Below are 9,058 nucleotides of genomic sequence, written 5' to 3' on the forward strand. Positions count from 1 at the left end.
AACAACAAAGGCAACCTTTAGTCTTCGGTCAATACTCACGTTGCTGGAGAACATTAACCTGAGATTCAGAGGTCTTGGCCCAATGGGAGAATCCTGTGTCTCACTTTGACCTCAAGACCTCCCCTCTCAGAAACCTTCATGTTCCCCTCCAGGATCTGATTCTGGGTTGGCCTTGAGGCTGGTAAATGGAGGTGATCGGTGTCAAGGCCGTGTGGAGATCTTGTACCGAGGCTCCTGGGGCACAGTGTGTGATGACAACTGGGACACCAAGGATGCCAATGTGGTCTGCAGGCAGCTAGGCTGTGGCTGGGCCACAGCAGCCCCTGGAAATGCCCGGTTCGGTCAGGGCACAGGAAGGATCATCCTGGATGATTTGCGCTGCTCAGGACATGAGGCCTTCCTGTGGAACTGCCCTCACAACGGTTGGCTCTCCCATAATTGTGGACACAGTGAGGACGCAGGTGTCATCTGTTCAGGTGGGTCTTAAGATCAGTGACTGATTTGGATTGATTTGGTTACAAAATCATATTTTCCCCAATAGGCTGCCACATAGGGTGTCTCCTGAGTATCTGGTAGCTCCAAAAACTTTCCCCAGGAGCAACTGTGTGCCCAGGCATTATGTTAAGGAGGAACAGCACAGTTAGCCACATGTGCTGATTCTGTTAAACAGTGATGAACATGGGTTTGAGAAAACTTTGGCCTGATGTTGAAATAATGACCTTCTTATTTTCTTGAGTGGAACCATTCAGGCCTGCCTCTCCATACCTCTTGCTTCCTACAAAGCATCTTGGGGATGCGGCTGATAAATGCCCCCCTCCTTGATGGGTGTTTTAGTGTCTGTTTCCAAGAAGCCAACCGAGAGAAGAGGACTCCTGTGTAAATATGTCAAGATGTGTAGTGAGCAGTAGTACAGATGTGGAGGGAGGGTGGGCATAGCAGCTGTGCTAATAAGCCCACTACAGCAGTCAGAACTTTGAGAAATCCTAAATTCTAAAGTTCATGCATAACCATGGAATGACCTCGCCCTGGAGGGGAAGGTAGATGGGTCTTCATAGAATAACTGTTGAGGGCAATTGCTTGCTACTGTCATGGGGAGCTAACGTTGTGGCACATCTGGCCTGGCCCAAACAAGGAAGTAGCTTCCATAATCTGGGCAGAAGGCCCTCAGGCACAGTGATGGTAAGAGATGCAGGTGCCTTTGCCTGGGTCTACTCGGTGGCACATGGACAACATCAGCTGAGGGTGTAGATATGTGGAGTTCACACAACCATTGGTTCCACTTGGGGCAAAGCTGTGCAATGGGTCTGATTCTCCTTCTCTTTCTCACAGATGTGGAGTTCAATTCTACTCACAGTACAGGTGAGTCCCCAGCATCCTTACAGGGGGTATCCCTCCCCTCCCTTCCACACTACACCAAACCTCTGTTCCTCTCTCAGAAACATCATTTCTTCAACCACTTGGGTATGGCCTTGTCCACTAGCATATTTCTTAGCTATGCAATCATTAAGATTCATAAAACCACAGAGTTCACAGTTAGCATTAGATTTCTTTCAAAGAACATAGGACAGAAAGCAACTTCCACCAGCAGGCAGTCGCTTTCTGACTGGGAGTCCTTGCAGGTGTTCATATGGTAATCTAGTACCAGACTGGTTCTTGCAGCCCAGGAGCGAGGAGACGTGACTTACTCAGGTGGACTTTCTCCAAGTACCAGCTGACTGGTTCACTCCTCTTCCAACTGGGGAGGGCTGACTCCAAATTCAAAGATAGTTCTTACTTCCCATTTTGACTTAATCTCTTTCTCTTTCTAAATCTTTTAAGTCTACTTCTTACGATTGGGGAAACTAAGCGTCATCTTTTATGGGCAGAACCTTTTGATTTCTATTTGCAATCTAAAGTTAGCTGAGTTCTAGTTGCTGACGTCTCTGGATTGGAGCTCAGATTCTATTGCCCACACACTTTTTGTTCCAACCTGACCAGATAGTAGTACACTGATGATAATGAAGGGATCATCAGAGCATGTTGTTGTTGTTGTTGTTGTTAAGTGCCGTCGAGTCGGTTCCAACTCATAGTGACCCTCTATAGGGTTTCTGAGGAGCACCTGGTGAGTTTGAACCACTGACTTTGTGGTTCAAACTGACCTTGCAGTCCAGTGCATTATCCTACAGCACCATGCCAGTCGTAACATAACCCATGCTAATTTGAAAGGGATAGGAAGTCAGAATTTCTATTAACTTAGATAGCAAGAAAGAATTGGTTTGTTCATATATCTAGGATGGCCAGCTAGGAAGACTTCAAGCACAACTGGATTCAGGTGCTCTAAGGATGTCATTACGGCTCTGAGGCTTTTGGCTTGTTCTGCATTTACTTTTCTTTAGGCTTCAGTCTCAAGCAGCTGCTCTCCCCATGGGAGGAAGGCTGGCATCTGTGTACCCAAACGCTGTTCCTTACCAGCTTAGCCTCTGAAGGGGGAGAGGTAGCCTGTCTTGGAAACTCTGATCAAAAGAGCCCAGGGAAGATTCTGATTGGTCTGGCAGAAGCAATCACTGTGACTAAGTAATGGGTTAGTATGATTGTTTGTGTCTGAGTTGCATCCCGCTTCACGGAGGAGGCAGGCCTTAGAGGTGCCCTTTGCCTTCTCTGACCATTTCTGAATGGGAACAGTGAAGTAACTCCTTGTTTGTTTCATGAAAGACACTTTTTTGTGCCTCAGGGCTCACAAGAGCATTCCAGTGAGTGTGCACTGATAAAGCATGAACTTCTGCCTGATGTAATAACTTTAGAGCTGGTTTTCTTGGTCTTTGTACCAATGTCTCTATCAGCAAGGCCACAGCTGCTCCAGAGAGAAGGGTCGGTGCTCATGTTCTGGGAATTGTCTTGGCTCCTTGATGGTCTGATTTTCTTCTTTAGCTACTTACAACCTGGAGATACACTCAGGTAGCATAGTGGTTACGAATCGGGCTGCTAACCTCAAGATCAGCAGTTCGAAACTACCAGCTGTTCCGCTGGAGAAAGATGAGGCTTTCTGCTCCCATAAAGATTGACAGCCTCAGCAACCCTGTATAGAGTCACTATAAGTCAGAACCAACTCCACGGTACTTAACAAAAACAACAATTAACCATAACCTGCCCACAAAAATAGGCAGGGGAAGAGTTGCTAATCGAGAAGACAAACCAGTGACTTAAGGACTTGGATGGAGGAACTAGATTGGTTTCTGACCTCCAATAACTGTCAGAGTTAGCCTCCTGAGAGGTAATGAACATTCTTGGCTTGTGTAAGACCCACAGCTTGTGAAGGGCTGAGTCCCAATGTAGGACTAGGGTCATAAGGTCTGACTAGCCCAATGGGTTTTGGTATAGGAACCTACAATATCTAATTCTCATTTTTCTCCTCTGCTTGCTTCTTTCAGCCCCGTGGCCCACAACATCCATACCTATAACAGCAACAGGTAACTATTCCCACCCACCATTCCAGCAGCTCCCGATATGTCAAGCTGTTGTTGTTATGTGCCGTGAAGTAGGTTCTGACTCATAGTGACCGTGTACAAGGTTTCCGAGGCTATAAATCTTTACAGGAGCAGAATGCCTCATCAAGTAGCTATGATTAAGTCTGAGTCATGAGCAGCTGGGTTGGCAGTGGCATGTGTAAATCAGGGTGGGAGGAATCTTCAGAGTAAGACATCAGAAATTATCTGGGTAGGGTTCTTGCTTTGTCAATCTGTGAGGAGGTGAATTGTGAAAGATAACATCTCTGAAGAACCAAGTCCTAGGTCTCCACTGGAATCCCTGTTGGTGTCCTAGCTTGGTAGATCTTCTCTGGCGTTCAGTACAGGCCCCAGTTTCTCCGCAAAGCCATGCAATTCCTTAGCCTCTTGGGTTCTCAGGTGATTGATTGTAACTGTGTAAAAAGAAGGTGTAATGTGCTCTCCTAGCAAATCTAAATGGGTTAACGTTCTTCAAGTCACTGTCTTGGCCAAAGCCTAGACATAGTTCAGAAATTTAACCAAAAGTTTACACGTGGATGAGAAATTCATGTGCCCTCTTCTAGAGACAGATTCTAGTTTGGTCCTGACACTGGTGAATGGAGGTGACCAACGCCAGGACTGCGTGGAGGTCCTGTACCGGGATTCTTGGGGCACCCTGTGTGACAACAACTGGGACGCCAATGATGCCAACGTTATCTGTAGGCAGCTTGGCTGTGGCTGGGCCACATCAGCTCTGGGAAGTGCCCGGTTCAGTCAGGGCTCAGGCAGATCCTCCTGAACAATGCGTGGAGTTCAAGTCACAAGTCCTCACTGTGGAGCTGCCCCCACAATGGCTGGCTCTCTCATAACGTAGACACAATGAGGACGCTGTTGTCACCTGTTCAGGTGGACATTGGGCTCCTTCTCTTGGAGTGGAGTTTGCTCAAGAAGAGGGTATGATTCTATTTTGATCCTCTTACTCAAAAAATTTCCTTGACATTTCATTAGCTTTCTGCTAAGAATTGCTCCTCTTTCTTGAGCTGCCAGATGTTGAAGTAGGGACTTAGGACAATGAATCAAATGGAAAAACTACTACTGGCAAGAGCCAGAATAGAAAAGCACCGGGTCTTCAGCAGTCCGCCCCCCCCCCCATAGTTTTGCACTGGGTTAAGTGCAGCTGAAATGTGGTGCAGATGGGGGAAATGCCTCATTGTCCGGGACCCCCAAATGTATATCTTTTTATGAAACTGAGAAAGAAGAAGGGAAAGGCCAAGGGGGGGAGGGGAACAGAGGCTTCTGTGGAAACCTGCCTCGGCCAAGACGAGTAACAAAGAGAAAGCCAACCTAGAAATGAGATGTGCCTATGAGCAAGGATGTCCAAGGTGGGAGGAAGGCTGAGACCTTGACGAAAACTCCATGTGGTGCACCAAGGGTACTGGTGTGGGACGGACATCTTCCCCCAGGAGACATGCCAGGGAGAGCCTGGTCATTGCCCAGGGTTGGGCATGAATGATTAAACATTGTCAGTCTGGTGGGTTCAGTGGACAACTAAAATATGCAAGGCAAAGAGTTGGTTTTGGAATATCTCAACCACCATCATTCAGACAGAGACTAGTCCCCTTGAGGTTGGGGAGAAGGAACAGAATCTGCCTGGGCTTAACCTGGTGCTATGTTCTCAAAAACGGAAGTGGGGGACAAATATCCCACCCTGCATATAGGGTTCAGGCACCGGCTAAGTTTCTGACCAGTTCAGCTTCTTCCACCTTTTCTTCTCCTGGTGACATGTTCTGTTCAATACATCTGATTTGACCTCCTCTTCCTCACAGCATCCCAGTACCCGTCCACGCCCAAGACAGGTGAGTTTGGCTACTCCTTAACTCATGGGTGTCCTTTCTCTCCCTGATCACGACACTAGCACCCAACCAATTACTAGAAGAAGGGTTGATGAAGTTATTTTTGCATCTCCATGACTTTTTCTGATACCTTTAGGGCACCCAGGTGGTACCAATGGAGTTCAAAACACACTGCTCCTCTTGTCTGGTTTGGTGGGATAAACACATTCTGGTCCCAGATATGAGTTGCTAGGCAGAGTATTTGGTGGTAGAAGAACACTCTGCTTTTTAGTCTTTTCTACTTGGGAGCCTTTCCTGGGCCAAAAGTTATATGTGAAGGGATAACAGAGATTTTTCATGTCATATACTCAAGGCACAGACACCAAGGAACTTGCACCAAGGAACAATCTGACAGCAGAGAATTGTAATTTCTCTTTGTCGATTTCACCTCCTCATGGTCATTGTGTGGCCATCCAGGAGATCAGCTGTGCTCATTGCAACTGTCCACAGGCCACGTTCTCTCCCCAAAACCAGAATTCCTCAAACCCCACTTTCTCTGACCATAGGTAAAGGTCTCTGGACCTAACACCTACTGCATGTCTACTCTTTTCTAAACCCACTTTATTTATCTCTCCAGATTGGTGGACAACAACTCCTTTCCATGGTAAGCATCATTTCTTTCCAGCCAAAGCATCAAGGTTTGTCATTCTTGTCAACAGGCCTGGAGGACATCTCTGGGTCTTGCATTAAGTCTCTGTAACTCACCGCCTCACTGAATGTAGAGGGTCCCCTTCATCTACCGGTTCTGATTAATGCTTGAAAGGGGATATGTTAGTTATGATGCTTTGGTTTGCTAGTGATGGGAATTCAACTTAAACTCCTTTTACCTAGAATGGAAGTCATTGATTCACATAAGGAGGAAGTTAGGGGTAGAACTGTCTTTGGGTACAGCTGGATTCAAAATTCCAAGGTTGTCTCCTGTCCATTTTTTTCCTTCCCTTTTGTATATGTGTGGTCTTATTGAAATTTTGGAAGAGAAGACGAAGTATATTCTACAAAAGAATCTGGCTGGTCTAGTGTCTCTCTGGTCACTACATTTATTCAAAACTCAACATGAGTGACAAATTCTTGTGCCGTCTTCTAGGGACAGTGTCCGGTTTAGCCCTGAGGCTGGTGAATGGAAGTGACCAGTGCCAGGGCCGCGTGGAGATCCTGTACCGAGGCTCCTGGGGCACCGTGTGTGATGACAGCTGGGACACCAATGATGCCAACGTGGTCTGCAGGCAGCTTGGCTGTGGCTGGGCCGTATCGGCTCCAGGAAATGCCCGGTTCGGTCAGGGCACAGGACAGATTGTACTGGACGAGTTGCGCTGCTCAGGACATGAGTCCTACCTGTGGAACTGTCCCCACAATGGCTGGCTCTCCCATAACTGTGGACACAGGGAGGATGCTGGCGTCATTTGCTCAGGTGGGCCTTAAGAGTACAATGGGTACTGTCTCTTTAAAGGTGGTTTGTTTCATAAAGATTTCTTATAATACTATCCCTTAACTCAAAGGATGATGTTGTATTTTCTATTCACTGAAGGCTCCAAACTCTCTGGTAACAAGCCTTGTTAATTATCCTTGAGCTTCATGGTGTTGAGATTGCCAATTAGGACAAAGAACCAATCTGAAAGATGCAACCAATCTTTAATTTACTTACTATGACACGGAGGCAAGAGACAAAGAGAATAATCCCAGCTCCCCAATGTTCTTTCAAGGGTTTGATGCCATTGAATGCAGATGGGAGCTCCCACTAAAATCCTTTTTATGGACCTGGGGAAGGGGGGCAGAAGGCTGAGGAGTAGAATTGTACTCAGTTATCTGGGTAAAAGGCTTCTCTCATAAATCAGAAGAGGAACTGGTGCTGTGTGCTTGCTGTGTGGCAGCCAGGGCTCTTAGGGCCTGCATGCATGGTTTCATTTAATGTTCAGAAGAATCTGATGATCATCTTCATTTGTCCGATGTGGAAACGGAGGCAGAGAAGTTAAGTAGATTGCTCAAGATCATGGTGCTGACCAGGCAGTACCAAGATGCAAAGCTAAGCCTTTGACTGCAGGAATTCTGCTCCTGACTCTGCTATGCCCTGTGCCTTATAAAGTGACCGAATCCCAGGAGGTGGTAGAGGAAGCCTTGCGTCTTTGGATGCTCTCCAGCCCCTTGTCTCTCTCAGTCATTAAATAATGGCAATTCCTTTGTTGCTTTCTTGGCATTTTCTCTCTAAGTGGGCACATGCTCCCTCTAGACCTGCTCATCTCCAGTAAGAGTCATTGTTCTAAAGCCAGTGGGCTCACCTCAAGGGTTCTGGTGCTTGGCAGTTTAGAACCAAGCCTTAGAGATAGGACTTGCTGGCAGGAAAAATGGAATCATGTGATGGCTGAGACATGAGGTCTCTTCCCTAAGAGGATGAGAGCTTGTCCTAACATTCTAGTGCTTCTCTGAAGAGCAGTGACAATGGTCTGTCCCATCTCACTCTCTCCTCTCTAGGACCTTCAAATTGTGGTGGCCTCTTACTCAATGCTAGTGGGACATTTCACAGCCCATCCTACCCTGGATTCTACCCCAACAATGCTACCTGTGTCTGGGAAATAAAAGTGGATTCTGGTTCTCGTATCAACCTCGGCTTCAATAATCTTCAGTAAGTAGCACCCGGTCATGTGATCAAGAGTGAGTTCCACATGAGAGGCCCAATAGTTTCAGCTGTTTCCTGGATTCAGTGCTTGCTGCATTCATGTTCCACAAACAAGGCCTGGAGTTGCTTTGATTCTTTACCCATCACACATCAGATAATATTGGGAAACCCTTTGACTGATTGATTACTCAGAAGCCTCAAACTATCTAGGAAATAATAGAGCGATAGGAATTTCAATAAAGACTGATGGCTTCATTTTATACATCTTTTTAATCCAGGTTGGAGTTGAGCAATAGTTGTAATTTTGATTATGTTGAAATCTTTGATGGACCACTGAATAGCAGTAACTTGCTGGGGAGGATTTGTAATAACACCAGGCAAATATTCACATCATCTTCAAACCGAATGACTGTTCGCTTCCGAAGTGACGTCAGTTTCCAGAACACTGGCTTTTCTGCTTGGTATAACTCCTTTCCAGGTGGTAAGTGCAAACCAGACTCCATCCATGAAGCCTGGTGGACTCATGTAACCTTTCTCACCTGTCTACATGGAGGTGACCATGTGGAATCAAAGAAGGTTCATCAACACCTTATCTATTTTTCTTATATTACAGCTGATGGTGGGGATCTCAAGCCAGTGTGATGTGGAGCATCAGGGTACCTCCTAGCTTAGGGGCTGACTCTAACTCCCTGGAGGTCCTTGTATAAGCGAACTCCCCTTGTTGAGTCATCATTGTCCCTCTGAAGCATGAGGGCATTTATTTGAGTGTCTGGAGTCACTTCCAGTGGTACCAGGGGGAGTGTCCCTGTGTCTATTCTGATGCTTTATTGTTGTTAGTTGTCATTGAGAGTGTTGGTGGCACTGTGGGATAAACACTGGACTGCTAACTACAAGGTTGGCAATTCAAACCCACCAGCTGCTCCAAGAGGGAAAGCTGATGCTCTCTGCTCCTGTAAAGATTTCCAGTCTTAGAAATCCTATACAGGATCATTATGAGGCAGAACCAATTCAACAGCATCACCACCACCACCTCCATCACCATTGCCTACCCTACATCACCATCACCACCACTACCACCACCACCATCATCACCA

At 46.6% G+C, this 9,058-nt stretch overlaps 1 pseudogene; it reads left to right on the plus strand.

Annotated features, from left to right (window-relative positions):
- The first annotated feature begins 152 nt into the window (after positions 1 to 152).
- LOC102813307 overlaps positions 153 to 9,058 on the plus strand; it is a 25,829-nt pseudogene continuing 16,923 nt past the window's right edge.

This window comes from Chrysochloris asiatica, unplaced genomic scaffold, assembly GCF_000296735.1.
Source record: "Chrysochloris asiatica unplaced genomic scaffold, ChrAsi1.0 scaffold00105, whole genome shotgun sequence".
NCBI classification, from domain to species: domain Eukaryota; kingdom Metazoa; phylum Chordata; class Mammalia; order Afrosoricida; family Chrysochloridae; genus Chrysochloris; species Chrysochloris asiatica.